The sequence below is a fragment of the Thalia democratica genome, chromosome 8 (genome assembly GCF_965202585.1).
Source record: "Thalia democratica chromosome 8, ktThaDemo2.hap1.1, whole genome shotgun sequence".
Classification (NCBI taxonomy): domain Eukaryota; kingdom Metazoa; phylum Chordata; class Thaliacea; order Salpida; family Salpidae; genus Thalia; species Thalia democratica.
The window spans coordinates 37,993,568-38,008,415 of NC_139172.1; positions in this window are offsets into that span (position 1 = coordinate 37,993,568).

Sequence of the window (14,848 nt, forward strand, 5' to 3'; positions counted from 1 at the left end):
TGAATATTAAATTCTTTACAAACGTTGGTTTTAACTTTAAAATTCATGCTCGAGTAATTTTTCATAAATTAAATAACTGAAAATAGCAATCCTGCTAAGGACTATAAAGTAAGACGACAGAGTATAAGAACAACGTTTCTTTAAAGTTTATATTGCAACAAAATATTTACTTTATAAAATATTGAATACAAACTATTGCCAAATATAAAGACTTTTTTTAAGTTTTAAGTTACTTTAAAAACAGCATTTTAATAATATTTTAAGTAGTAGTAGACTATCTACTTCTTTGCAATAACAACTTTATGATGTACTTTTTAGTTTAAAAAAATTTTTGAAGTTTTATAACATATTTATTTTAAACAATTTTTTAAAATAGAGCAATTTAATCTGTTTATTAAATAATAATTTTTTATTTTTAATATTTTTTAACCACTTTATATATCGTTTTTTATATTATTTGTTAAACCAAAGTGTAAGCAAGCCTTGGTTATGAAAACTATTAAGTGTCGTTTTTTAATACATATTGTCAAGATAACATAAAAACTACTTTTAAAAAAACAAAAGAATATTCTACTTTAATATTATACAAATTTTAAATTCAAAGAAATAATTTAAAACATAAAGTTTTGTGAATTGTTAAAACTACTAGTTTATTTAATCAATTTAAAACTTTTTTTAAGTCTTTTTTATTAGAAATATAAACTGCTGAAAGAAAAATAAAAATTGCGTGTATTTTAAGTCTATTATCTTAGATTTTTTACTGTTTACCTATCTCCGCTCATTTATTTTACATACCAAAGTCTTATTATTGTCAAAAGCCATTTAAGAAAATATCTATCACAAAGATTAGTATGCTAACAATCAAACTTAGTACTAAAGCGCTGAATTAACTTCATTCTAACTCACAATTTTTGTCTGCAACAACTTGAGCAAAGTAAAAACAGGAATGGCAAACTTAAACGGAAACGCTGATCTATTTCGAGTCCGTGTAGTCAATGGAAACTTCATAAACTTGGCGCGCGAAGACGTGCTTGCAATGACAGCTGGCTTCCACGACTTCAGTGCCCTTTACAGGCACCTCTTCTACACTCACAACTGCTTCTCCTTCTACAAGATCGGTGTGGACCAGGCAAATACGTATGCGGTCATATTGAACCTGAGAAATGAAGTGGTTTGTTCGGTCCGGTTCGACAACAGACTCTGGGCATTAATTTGGCTTCAAGGAGATATCATGGGCCAGTTTGAAATTCAAGATGTGGACTAGTGTTTCCGGTTTCCAAAAAAGTTTTTCAGAGATTCCAGTTTTGAGTGTTAAAAACTGTTTGCTGAAATTAGTGTTTTGTTTTGGCAAAACATGCACTGGATGTGGGTTTATTATATAATGTATTATAATTTGAATTAATGTCTTCTTCGCAATTTTAACATTTCTTGTAGTTTGGGTATTTTAAATTAAGTATTACTAATATAATTATTAGCTGGTTTAAGATCGTATTTTTAAATTTTAATATAAATTAAATTTAAATTTTAACGTACAACATATTTTTTGTTAAAAATAACTATAAACTGGACACTATAATATGGTTAAAACATTTTTTCCTTATTATCACAATATTTGTTCAATAAATCCTCATTAAACAAAAAAATGTAGTTAATTTATATACTTCTAGTTTGATATAGTTACATACTTTAATAAGTAATTTTAGTTTATTATAAACAACTAAGCATGAAATTATAAGCAGAAAAAAGCAAATAGAGGCAGCCTTATATTTAGAATAAGGCAGATAAGATTAAAATTTTACAATAGTATACCTTTTACATTGGATGATGAGTTTTATTTGTAATAGTCATTTAAGTATTACTTAAGTGAAAAAAATGGTCAACTATCTACGTTGATAATAAACTGACAAAGTAACAAGTATACAGCTTCTAAAGTGTTAGTTAGGACTACATTTGAAATAAAAGCATAAATATGTGAGTTTTATAGACTACCTTTAATATGTAACAGTCAAGAAATTCTAATATAAAACCTTTAAAAGTCTGTAAAGAAATCAAATAAAGTAAGAATAAGTTTTTTTAAAACGTTGTTATATTTTAAGTATTTAGAAAATGGAATAGTTTAACGATTTTCCCTAAAAAGCATTAAACTTTGATTAAGAAATTTTTTTCGTAACAAAAAAATTTATGTTACAGGATGATTTCTAAAACAGTATTTTATAAACCAGCTTTTAAAACTTTTAAATATTCAATTTAAATTCGTTAGTTGTACATTCATATTTTCAAACTTACTGTTTGTGAGCAAGCACGTTTGTTTTTTTTTTGTGTTTTCTTGTTTTTATTTAGAAGCGTATAAGGTTAATATTCTAAAACAACTATGTTAACTTAGTATTATGGTCCAATTAAGGAGAAATAAAAAGTTTTAAGAAACAATATCAGTTTATTACCAAGTAAAAAAAAAACTTTTCAAATTATATGACCATTGTTCTAGATTAAAACAATTTTTTCTACTTAAACAGATATTTTTGGTTAACAATTAATTTAAGGTTTATAAGTAGTTGGTTGAATAAGAATACCTAGTTCAATTAAAACAAACTGGCAAGTAAAGCTTTTAATTGTTAAGCAGGAATATAAAGTTAAAAGATTTTATCAAACATTAAACCATTAGTTTGAAAATCCAAATATTTTCAAACTTTTTTATTACTTTCAATATTATCACAAAGTGCTTGTCTTAAAAAAGTGTTTTTTACTTAATCAAATAAAATCAGATATTTTATTTTTAAATTAAAGGAACACTTTTATGATAGAAGTGAACGAATCTATGATATCCTTTTCAATTGCGTTTAACATTACTGTTTTTTTTTCAGTTTCTATTTAAATTTGTTTGGAAGCATGCTCAAAATGTTAAGCTGAATGTTGCTTGGTTATAGTTGAAAAAAGTATGCGTTGTATTTAAAAATATTTTTTAAGTTTAATACCAAAAAAATTTGAAGTGATATTCGTATTAAGACATTTTTTTTGTTTTAAATATTTTATTTACTTTACAATTAAAATAAGTTTTGTCTTTCGTACGAGTTGTTTTGCTATCGTATTAAGCATTTTTTGTAAAGTTAAACTAACTAAAAAGCCAGAATTTTGATAATATTTAACTAGTTATTTTTACTTGATATGAAAATTAAACATTGAGGAATCTGTAAGTTTTAAAATAAGCAGTAAAGTTTATTTTTCAAGTAAATACTCACAGTAACAAAATAAAAACTGTTTATTTAGTATTAACACTCAAGCTTAAGTATTTTAAAACTAAGCTGTTTTTTTTTGTGGTTTATACTACTTCTTATACAGTTTATAGCAAGAATAAGACATAAAAGTTTTTAAGTTATTAAAAAACAATTTAAAGATAAAAATAAAAACTACTATTAAAATATGTCATTACAACAAACTATTACATTAGCGTTTTATCTTAACAGTAAAATACCTATATTTGAAAAAAACAAAAAGCCTAAGAAACTTATTTTTTAGAAACGATAAAATTAATATCCTACTAAGCCTTTTTTATTATAAGTACTGCTACTGACGAAAAAGCTAGGTTTTTACGTTTTAACAATATGTTATCTTAGTTCTTTACTACATATTTATGTATCGACGTTAATTCATTTGACATGTTAAAGTTTCAATACTGTCATAAGCCGTTTAAGAAAAAAATCTATGACAAAAATTAGCATACTGACAATCAAACTTAGTATTTAGGTGCTTGTTAGCTTTACACTGAAACACAAGGTTTATCTGCACAGCTTGAGCTAGTTAACAAAAGGGCAAAGTAAAAACAGGAATGGCGAGCTCAAACGGAAACGCTGATCGATTTCAAGTTCAGTTACTCAACGGAAACACAGTCAATTTGGCGCGCAGAGAAGTTATTGCAATGGAGGCTGGCTTCCGCTACTTCAGAGCTCTTTACAAGCACCTCTTCTACACTCACAACTGCTTCTCCTTCTACAAGATCGGTGTGGACGCGGCACATACGTATGCGGTCATACTGAACCTGAGAAATGAAGTGGTTTGTTCGGTCCGGTTTAATTGTAGAGTCTGGGTAGAATTTTGGTTTCAACCGCAGATCATGGGCCAGTTTGAAATGCAAGATGTGGACTAGTATTTCCGGTTTCCAAAAAAGTTTTTCAGAGATTCCAGCGTTGAGTGTTAAAAAGTGTTTCCTGAAATTTGTGTTTTGTTTAGCAAAACATGTACTGGATATGTTTTTTTTTTATAATGCATTATAAATTGAATTTAATGTTTTCTTAACAATTTTTTAGCTTTTTTTGCAGTTTAGGTATTTAAAATTAAGTATTACTAATATAATTGTTAGTTGGTTTAAGATCGTATGTTTTAATTTTTTTGTGTAAGATGCATTTAAGTTCTGATGTTCAACATATTTCTCTTAAAAATATCTAAAAACTGGATTTTAATTTAAAATTCTTATACTGTAATATGATGAAAACATTATTTTTTTATTAACACAACATTTGTTCAATAAATCCTCATTAAACAAAATAATGTAGCTAATTTATATACTTCTAGTTTGAAATAGTTAAATTTTTTAATAAGTAATTTCATTTTATTATAAACAACTAAGCATGAAATTGTAAGCAGGAAAAAGCAAATAGAGGCAGCCTTATATCTAGAATAAGGCAGATAAGATTAAAATTTTATAATAGTGTACCTTTTACATTGGATGATCAACAAAATCGGCGAAAGTCTGCAGAACAAGTCCGGACTTTCGTTTGCCGTGAGACAAGCTCAAATTTAACAAAAAGGTTGATCATGCCAATTCGATCATCAGACCACAAGTTTCGGTAGACAAACACAAGCAAATGGTTGCTTCATGCGAAAGCATGATAAACCGTTTGTAGATTGACGACTACAAGTTTTTCGGTTGTGACTGACTGATGAGTCTTAATAAGGACGAAACCGGTCTCAGTCTACCGAAACTTGTGGTCTGATGATCGAATTGGCATGATCAACCTTTTTACATAGGATGGTGAGTTTTATTTGTAATAGTCATTTATGTATTACTTAAGTGAAAAAAATGGTCAACTATCTACGTTGATAACAAACTGACAAAGTACAAGCATACAGCTTCTAAAGTGTTAGTTAGGACTACATTTGAAATGAAAGCATAAATATATCAGTTTCATAGTTTACCTTTAATATATAACAGTCAAGAAATACGAATATAAAATCTTTAAAAGTTTGTAAAGAAACAAACTAAAGTAAGAATAAGTCTTTTGAAACGTTGTTAGATTTTAAGTATTAAGAAAATGGAATAGTTAAAAGATTTCCCCTAAAAAGCGTTAAACTTTGATTAAGAAATTTTCTTTTGTAACAAAAAAATTTATGTTACAGGATGATTTCTAAAACAGTATTTCATAAACCAGCTTTTAAAAGTTTTCAATGTTCAATTTAAATTCGTTAGTTGTACATTCATATTTTCTGACTTGCAGAATGTGAGCAAGCAAGCTTGTTTTCTGGTTTTTATTCAGAAGCGTATAAGGTTAATAGTTTAAAACAACTATGTTACCTTAATATTGTGGTCCAATTAAGAATAAATAAAAAGGTTTTAAGAAAAAAAATCAGTTTATTACCAAATAGAAAGAACTTTTCAAATTGTATGATGACCATTGTTCTAGATTAAAACAATTCTTTTTCACTTAAACTGATATTTTTGGTTAACATTTAATTTAAGGTTTATAAGTAGTTGGTAAAATAAAAATATCTAGTTCAATTAAAACAAACTGGAAAGTAAAGCTTTCAATTGTTATGCAGGGATATAAAATTTAAAGATTTTATCAAACATTAAACCATCAGTTTGAAAATCCTAATATTGTCAAACTTTTTTATTGCTTTAAGTACTATCACAAAGTGCTTGTCTTATAAAAGTGTTTTTTACTTTATCAAATAAAATCAGATATTTTTTCTTAAAATTGAAGTAACACTTTTATTATAGAAGTGAACGAATGCATGTTATCCTTTTCAATTGAGTTCAACATGACGATTTTTTTTTAATTTCTATTTAGTTTTGTTTAGAAGCATGAAAGTTTTAAGCTGAATGTTGGTTGGTTATAGTTAGAAAGTATGCGTTGTATTTAAAATTATTTTTTAAAGTTTGATGTCTAGAAATTTTTAAGTAAAATTTGTATTAAGACATTTTTTTTCAAATATTTTATATGCTTTACAATAAAAAAAAGTTTTGTCTTTCGTACGAGTTGTTTTGCTATCGTATTAAGCATTTTATTTAAAGTTAAACTTACTAAAAACCCAGAAATTTGATAATATTAACTAGTTATTTTTAATTGAGATGAAATTTAAACATGGAGGAATCTGTAAGTTTTGAAATAAGCAGTAAAGTTTAAACAAGTATTTTTCAAGTAAATATTTACAATTACAAAATATAAACTGTTTATTTAGTATTTACACTCAAGCTTAAATAGTTTTTAATTTATATTTCTCAAAAATTTTTAAACAAATTTGTTTTTAGTTACCAAATATCTGTTTAATAAAAATAAAGACTAAAAGAAAAAGAATGTTTTCGACAGTTGTTAATTTTAGATATATATTTATGCATTAGTGTACTTGAGAATTTTATAATAAACAGAAATCAAACTGTGTCAGCTAAAGGCCTTTCAGTTGGAGTAGATAGTATTTAAACTATGTAAAAGTATAATATCTACATTAGATAAGGATTTACCATTGTAGTGTTATAATTAAAAAATGCAGCAATACTCCTTCAACGAACTGATTCAAAAAAAAATTAATCCTCTACGAAAACAGTTATGTAACACAGTAACAAACAAAAAATTTCTAAAATGATTGTTTGGGTCACACTTTAACAGTTTTCAATACAAAATAGTTTTTAGAAATATACGTTATGTATTTACCATCTCAATTATTTTACAATATATAAAATACAATTTCAAGGTTAGTAAACACGCAAGTTAATATCAATAAATATACGTCGTGGAATTTATTAACTAAATGGTTGAGTACTGAAAAAGTTAACCTCGAAAAAGTTTCAACTAAAATCTGTGTAATGGCAACTTTTTAAAAACTTTAAGTTTTAACACTGCAGCATTAATACCAAACATAAAAAAATTAATATATAAAAAATGAGCTTAAGAAACGTTAAAATGTTTAATTAAACTTTCTTAATTATAAATTTTAAAACTTTTAACTTTAGATTTATATCGTGATTTTTATACAGAAGCGAATAAGCTTAACATTTTGAAATGATTGTGTTAATTTAGTGTTGTTGTTTAGCAAACAAGAAATGAAGAAGTTCAATTAACCAGTTCTGTTTATTATTAAATTGGAATAAAACTTTTCAAGATTTTTACATTTTGAAGTTTTTAATACTTTTCAAAATCATATGATCATAGTTGTAAATTAATAAAACTGCTTTAACTACACTAAATATTAAAGTTCAGAAAATTGTTTTAAAGTTTATAAGTAATTGAATAAACAAATACATTTAAGTGTCTTTATGGTTACAAAAGGATGTAAAACAAACTGATAAGTACAGTTTTAAAAGGTTAAAAAGAATTACAAAGTTGAAAGATTTTATAAAACAATCGAAATTATTTTCTTTAAAAACTATTAGATAAGAAATCTAGATTATATGTGACTCTTTTAAAACACAAACTGCAAGTGTTTTTCCTTATCAAAAAAAATCTAGAATTTTTGAAAAACTAAATTAAAACTCATTTTATGATAAAACCTCATAACAATTCTGAATAAGTAATAGTTAAACAATTAAAGAAAAATTATCAATAGATATGTTTATTTGAACGCCTACAAAATAACAAAAATTTATTTTAAATTGTTATTTCATTTGCCCGTACAATTATTTTAAAGTGTACTTAAAAATTGTCAACTCTATGTTCATTAGTTGGTTATGTTTCAAAATTTTTTTAAAGTTTAATGGTAGCAAAAAGTTGCATTAAGTCTGATGTTTATTTCGTTATGTTCGTTTAGTTTGAAAATTAATATCTTTCATATAAACTGTTTTCAATTATTATGCTAAATAATTTTGAAAAGTTACACTTGCTAAAAACCAACAAATGATATTTAACTAATTATTTCTTACTTTGATACCAAATTATAATATTATGCTGTAACCTTTAAGTTTTAGAATAAATAGTAAAGATAAAAAAAAATATTTAAAATCAAACTAACACGATAACAAAGTTTAAAGTTTTATATCAAATAATAATATTCAAGCTCAAGTATTTCTAAACTAAATTGCCTTTGTAGTTTATATTACTTTTTATACAATTTTTAGCAAGCGTAAGAAATAAAAGTTTTTAAGTTTTTGATAAAAATTGTCTAAATAGAAATTACTTTTTATTTATGTCATCAAAATAAGCTAATAAATTAGCGTTTAACTTAAACAGTAAATTATACATATTTCAAAACCATTAAAAACCTAAGAAACTTATATTTAAGAATTGATGAAATTAAAACTCTACTAAACAATGTTTTTATTAAAAATTTTAAGATTAGTATACAGACAAAAAAAAAACGTCCTAAAATCTGTTATCTAAGTTTTGTACTACATTCTTATGCATATACGTTTTTTTTATTTTTTATGTTATAGTTTTAGTACTGTCAAATGCCATTTTATAAAACTTTTACAAAAAGTAGAATGCATTACACAGAGATTAATGTGCAGATAACTAAGCTTAGTACCAAAACGCTGAATCAACTTCATCCTTACACACAATTTTTATGTGCAGCAGCTTGAGTTAGTTAACTAAATTGCAAAGTGAAAAAACATTGGCCAACTCAAACCAAAACGTTACACATTTTTTGATTGAAGTGCTGAACGGAGACAGGTTTATTACGTCATACAGAGAAGTTCTGGCAATGGAGGTCGATTTTTGGAACTTCAGGAATCTCTTCTACAACTGCTTCCCCTTCTACAAGATAGGTATTGGGAGAACGCTATCAGGAAGATGGCGGTCATGCTGAACCTGAGGAGCCAAGTGGTGTCCTCGGTCCGGTTTTACAGCAAAGCCGTCAATTTTGTTTCAACCAGAGATCACGGGCCAGTTCCGGATGCAAGAAGTTGACTTATCAGCCAAAAAGTGTTGAAACTAATAGTTTCGAGTGAACGGTGATAAAAACTGTTTACTGAAGTTTGTGTTTTAGCTAATGTTTTTTAATGGGGTATAATATGGACTTCATTTATGATTGCAGATTCTGTCGGCTTTACCTGCAGTTTAGGTTTTTTGGTATTTGGTGTTGACAATGCAATTTTTAGTTGTTATAAATTTTGTGCTTTTATTTTATAGATGAAACATCTTATATGTATATGCATTAAAACTTATGAGATTTACCAGTTATTTTTATTAATATCTTATAAAAACTGGTTGTTCATTTGAATTTCAAAAAAGGTTTTTATAACAAAACTATTTTCTTAGTGATTGAATACTTTTACTTTAAATCTTGATAAAATATAAGAGTGTAGTTAATTTATTTTTTATGTAGCTGGATATAGTTCTATACTTTTATAATGTTTTTAGTTATGTTAAAGTTTAAGCAAAAACGTTTTAAAGCATTTGACAAAAAGCTGAAAAATTTAAATTGCTCTTTTAGGCTTATACAAGTAGATCAGATTTAAAATTTTTTTAAATATAAAATTTATATAAATAATGAGTTTTATTTTTAGTGTTGTTTAAGTAGTAAAGCAGTAAGCTTTACTACTATAAGCTTACTAAATAAATAGTAGTTAAATAATTAACTATCATAGTGGCTAGTATAGTTTTACAATCTAAATTCTTTATTTTTATATATATAAAGTTGTAAAGTTTAAAAAAATATATATAATATCTCAAACACAACATATTAAAAAAAAAAATGTTGCAGATTTTATTAATTTAAAGAGTAAAATAATCAAAAAGTATTCTTTTAATATGCATTATTACTAAAAGCTTTCTATTTAATAATAATCTATATGGTTCTTATTTTATCGATATTTTCTAGTATTTTATTTGGACGTGTATGAATATAACATTTTGAAATAATTAAACTTATGTGTAAATTTATTATTATTTTACAAAAGAAGTATTAAAATTTAAGAAACTAAATCTTAATTTTTAAACTTTAAGCAACTTTTACAAGTCATATGATCGTTGTTCTGAATTAAAGCAATAGTTTTTCTTATAAAATAAACACTTATTGTAATAATGGTTTAAAGTTAAAATTTAAATGAAAACTTTAGTACAACCTATAAAATGCACAGAATGAGACATAAAGTTCGATTCAAGTGTTGAAAAGAAGTTCAAAAATTTTTTTTGCACTTAAACTTATTCTTCTTAGAAAACTATCAGCAAAGAAATATTGTTATTAAGCAACTCTTTTATAATTGAAAAACTATAACAAACTGCGCATATAAAAAAAGTTTTAGTTTTAAATGAAAATCTTGACTAACTATAGAACTGCGATTAAAATTCATTCGTAAAAAATCAAAATCACTTGATAGTTTTTATAAAACTATCAGCGAAAAAAATCAAAGCCAAAACTTGACCTTCATATGCCGTGAGACATACTCATGTTAACATAAAATTTTGATCATACCATTTCGATCATCAGACCACAAATTTCCGGTAGACTTAGACAGGATTTTGTATTTTATTAAAAATCGTCGTTTAGTTGCAACCGAAGAAACTTGCAGTTTTGGTAATAAATAGTTTTAGTATATTTTTTAAGTTAACTTTTAAATGTAAGAAATTTTGTAGTAAAAACTTAGTTTTCAAAACAAGACTACCAATAAGGAAAAACAAGTTTAAACACTAGCAAAAAAAAGTAATTTTTGTTATAAATATAGTAATACAAAAAGTTTGTGTAAGTTGTTGAGTATCTAACTAATTACTATGATTTTTAAAGCGAAATTAGTTTGTAACTTATGCAAGTTTAATGGTTGAAATTTAGAAACCTAAACCATTTCTACTTATATGAAGTGTACGGCTTTAGAAAATTGACAGAAAAATAAGCATCTCGTATAAAATGACTGTTGTTATTAGTTTTGCTACCAAACTTTCATACTCAAAGAAGACCTTAATTAATACAAACAATTGTTTTTAACGTCAGACTTAAGTTCTAGAGTTTTACTTTAAGTTTCTTGTAGTTATAAAAAGTGCATACCTACTCTTTTATGAGGTTTCTTTATTAATTAATTTTTTTCAAAAAGTTAATAAAATAAAAATAAATCTGCTAGTCTTAACTTTTTTGCTAAATGATTTACTTTAAAATAAACGTTTTTTAAAGAAGATAAACTCCTAAAACAACACAAAAAAACTGTTTAGAATATTATTTAACTAAAATGTATGTTTTTCTACAAGAGAACGTTAGAACTATTGGAAAGATAAATAAGTTAAATTTCATTTTTATCTGTATGTTGTAAACTATACATAGAACTGTACAAAATATTAAAGCTTTCAAACTTGAACTTTCTTTTTATATTGTTAACATTTTTTTTTTGTTTTACAAAAATAAAGAGAAATACATGCGTACCAATACTAACAAAATTTGAAATAAACTAAATAAGTTGTTGTTTATATTGCAAAATACATTTAGCATCTACTACCGCTTACCACTGCAACAAACACAGATAGAAAAGCCTAGCTATTTTAAAAGTGTTTATTAAACTTTTACAATATGTTATAGTTTGTCAACTGAAATGGACGATTAGAACACTTTTGTTGTTTTTAAGTAGTCGTTACTTTACAAAAATAGATATTTTTCTGAATAACCAATAATCACCAATAGTTTTTCTGATGAGTATCAAATACTTTATCAAATTTTATTTCTTTTCTTTAGGTAGCTTGTTTAATTTTCGTAGTTTAAAACTAAATAAGCTCGTAATACATTGTAAAAACTTGTGGTGTAGGACTCAATAAACGATTTTTTTGTATACCAGGTCCTAGGATCAATTATTTTGAGCGCTTTAATGTTTTCATCTCACAAAATATTATCAAATCACTTTTTATCACATTAATTACACTTATATTACTTACACCATTAAACTTTGTACGCAGTCATTACTTTTGTTTTTATGTTAGATCTAGTCTTATAGAAATAAAAGTTTAATTTTCAAAAATCCACGTTAATAGTTTTACCCAAATTTTAATACTTTTAATTATATTTTTTGTTTCACACGAACCTTTCATTGAAAATTTTTACACAAAATCAACATTATTTGAAAATTTTAAGTAAAGGATGGGATACTTGAGCTTCTGAAAACCATTCCGAAGAGATACACATTAGAATTTTATATTAATTTCATGTAAAAGCCGTTTCGACTTTTTATCAGTCATTATGAAAAACAAAATTGTGCAAAATAACTAGAAATAAATGATAAACATCTAAATGCAGTTAAGTAATAAGACATATATAAAAAATACATATTACAGTAAAACTAGTAACAAAGCACATAAATACTCATACATGGTAAAACTTTTTGTGTATCTCTTTGAAAATTTTTAGCTTAAACTGTTAAAAAAATTATTTAAGCTAAAACTTTCAACCTTGAATGAATAGAAGTATTACTGCCATCAGATATTTTTAAGAATTTAGAACTTGACGATCAATTTAACCTTTTAAACATCTATATTTTTTTATGTTTGGTTATTTCAATGAAGAAAGAAAAGTTTTTTATATTGTAAAACAATGAGCGAACATTTTAGCTAAAAAATTGTAAAGGAGTATTTTAATAAATTAATTAATGTAAATTTGCTTCAAAGACTTTTACGACTCACAACTGATTTTTTTAAAAGTGATTAGAAATTATTTCAATGTTTTATTATATAGAAAATATCTAAATGATTAAAGCGATTTTTTGATAGTTTAATGAAAAGTAAAATTAAACTTCATAGTGTGCATGGAAACTACTTTTATTTATTTAGTGGGTAACAAAAGTTTTAAAAAGGCTAATTTATGTACTATAAATCTCTGTTTGTTTGATAATATTTTTAAATAAACGATTTTTTAATTTAACATTTACCTAATACAAATGGTTTTGTAGTTTTTTTTATAAAGCAGGCATTTTTGATAAAACAAACTACTTTACTTTGACTATTATTATAAATATAAAAAATATTATAGCTACTCTAGCACTTAATAATACTTAAAAACTTATTTTAATCAATTGTAATTTTTATGAAATACTTATGTGAGAACCAAAAAATAAACAAAACTTATTTGATAAAAACCAAACACTGTAATAGTTGTTGAAAGAATATATTATTAAAATTTTATCTACCAACTAGTTAAGTAAGTCAGGATTACTTGAAATTTATAGGTTAATAAATTATTTATAAGGAGCTAAAAAAATATTTTTTTTAGTAAAAAACAACTATGATCAACAAAAACTAAAATTACTTATTAGATATTTTAGTAAATCTTAACTAAAACTATCATTCATACATCAAACTGATCATGAAAATTTTTTTTTGCACTAATGTGTAAAAATTTGCATGAAATTAAATTGTATCAAGTAATAATTGAAGAAGTACTACAAATTTTAAACAAAGTAAAATACAATAAAAAACAAGATGCATTTAAAAATACTATAACGACTAAAGAAAAGATTGTTACTCTATAAAAATTAACTTAATTAAAAAGAACATAAAAAAGAAAATCTTTGTACTAAACAATGAAACTACTTATGATAGATGGAAAATAAACAACTAAAACTATTATCAATTTTTTAAAGAGTATTATAGGCACCTAAAGAGTATCATTATAGAGATAGTATAGAAAAAAAAATCAGGAAATTCTTTTTAATGTACTAACAGAAGAAAATCTACATGAAAATGTTTGCAACAAATAGTAAATTAAGAAGTACTACAACACGTTCAAAAACAAGAAGTACAATATAAGGTAAGTTGCAACATACATTTATGATTAAACATCTTTATAAGCAGTATGTTTTAGTACATTAGTAAACAAATGTAAATTTTTGACACAATAAATCGAATTCTTACAACTCAAGTAGCTTAAAATTCAGAAGTTTGCAATTAAAGTAATTTAAAAAAGAAAACCGTAATAAAGTACTTGGTAATGTAACTAAACTAGTTTTTAAACTTTAAGATGCATTTAAAAACAGTTTAAATGTTAAAGTAAATTTATATAGTTAGAGTTCAGAAAAAAGCAAAACAGCATACTTTTTATACATAATTTTCTATTAAAAGTGTAGTAATTTGAAACTAAAAAAATTAAAATAAATTACATACTACTACTGTATAAAGTATAACGATACAAAACTATTTCGTGAAAAATAACAAGCTAAACGTATACACCTTTTTATACTAGTCTTGAAAACAAAGATAAAACTAGAACGTGAACTTTATCATAATTTATCTAAAGGTTTTAAGAAAAAAAAAGAATTGTTTGTACATTATATCATTAGGCTCTGGTGTGAAATTTAAACTTAAAAAAACTTTTAAGAATTGTCTAAAATTAATTGTAGCACCTGTTTTTACGAAAAACCAACTCTGAAAGAAAAAAAAATATCAAAAAACAAGTAAATGATTTTGGCAGTTGTCACATGGTTAATAATGACCTATTTAACTCTGAGCCTTAATTTTTTTAAAAGTACTCTAAGCCCTTTGTACCAAAACATAAAACTTAAAAAAGTTAATTTGCTTACTTGTCTAAAAGTACTTGATGCACAAATTAAAAAGAAAATTTCGGAAAAATAAGTTCCTTTGGCACATTGTAGAATTTATCTGTCGGAAATTTAACAATAAAAAAAACACAACTTTTTAAAGGGACTCTATATCAGATTTTATCAAGTGAGACATTC